This window comes from Ursus maritimus, unplaced genomic scaffold (assembly GCF_017311325.1).
Source record: "Ursus maritimus isolate PB19 unplaced genomic scaffold, ASM1731132v1 scaffold_16, whole genome shotgun sequence".
Classification (NCBI taxonomy): Eukaryota; Metazoa; Chordata; class Mammalia; order Carnivora; family Ursidae; genus Ursus; species Ursus maritimus.
This window is the reverse complement of record NW_024424008.1, coordinates 443,142-444,847: the sequence shown is the minus strand read 5'-3', so window position 1 is coordinate 444,847 and position 1,706 is coordinate 443,142.

Genomic DNA, 1,706 nt, shown 5'->3' with positions numbered 1-1,706 from the left:
TCACTGTTTAGTTTGTGGGCTATGCATTGTAAATTACTTGCACAGAGAAAACTTGGAAATGGGGGAGCAAGAGAAGCCTGAGAAACATGACCTCAGCCAGGTGATGAAGCTCAATGTCAACAGTGATAAACCATGTTGATAGTACGTACCTTTGGTATATTTTGACATAAATAGTATTTTACTTCATTGATCTTCCCCAGTCACATAACTGTAGTCTAATCAGGGGGGAGATAATCAGATTAATCTCAGTCGAGGGATATTTTACGAAAACATCTCCTATTCCTCCATGATCTTGGAAAGTCTCCCTGTATATATTTTAAAATATATTAATAATATATTCACCTTTGTTAAATAAGATTTTATTTATTTATTTGAGAGAGAGCATGCATGCCTGTGAGAGGGGGGAGGAGCAGAGGAAGAAAGAATCTCAAACAGACTCCTCACTGAGCACAGACCCCAAGGTAGGGCTCAATCCTCACAACCCTGAGATCATGACCAGAGCAGAAACCAAGAGTCAGACACTTAACTGACTGTGCCATCCAGGCACCCCGAATTGTATACTTTAAGTGGATGAATTGTATGGTAGATGAATTATATCTCAGAAAGCTGTTAACATTAAAACAAAAAACAAAAAACAAAAAAACAGTACTTAGCGAACTAGTCCCCTAAAATATATATTGAAGTAAAGGAATGGAGACAGATATAACATGCTAACACAATCAAAAGAAAGCTAGAGAGCTATATTAATTTCAGAAAAGACAAACTTTAAAGTGAGAAAAACTATCAAGGATAAGAAGGGTATTATATTTTGATAAAGTGATTTCCAAGAGACATAATAAATCTTAATATCTATGCACCTAACAACAAAGCATCAAAATACCTGGGGTAAAACTGATAGAATGACAAGGGGAAATAGAAAAATCCAATCTGGTATTCAGAGGCTTTAACAGCTCTCTTTCAGTAATTGACAGATCAAAAGCCATCTTAAAATCTAAATTTTCTTCAGAAATTGAGGAACTTTGCAAAGTATAACAAAAAACTTCATTAGACTGTTGACTTGATGACTCTTAGTTTCACAAATATTAACGGCTAATTATTAAAAGAAAAATCATAGTTTTGCTAAGAATGACCTAACCTGGGCTTAGTGACCATATTCCCTAGTATGTCAACATAAAGTCAGAACAAAACCATGCTTTTATTCTCTATAAGGAAAATATAGGTTTTACTGTTTCAAGGTTTATATCCATTATCTTTAAATTAAAATATTATTAGCTCATGGATCAGAAGAATAAACATAGTTAAAATGTCCATGCTACCCAGAGCAATCTACACTTTCAATGCCATCCCAATCAAAATACAAATGACATTTTTCAAAGAACTGGAACAAACAGCCCTTAAATTTGTGTGGAAACAGAAAAGGCCCAAAATCGCCAAGGAATTGTTGAAAAGGAAAAACAAAGCTGGGGGCATCACAGTGCCGGATTTCAAGCTGTACTACAAAGCTGTGATCACAAAGACAGCATGGTACTGGCACAAAAACAGACACATAGACCAATGGAACAGAATAGAGAATCCAGAAATGGACCCTCGGCTCTTTGGGCAACTAATGCTTTGACAAAGCAGGAAAAAACATCCGGTGGAAAAAAGACAGTCTCTTCAATAAATGGTGCTGGGAAAATTGGACAGCTACATGCAAAAGAATGAAA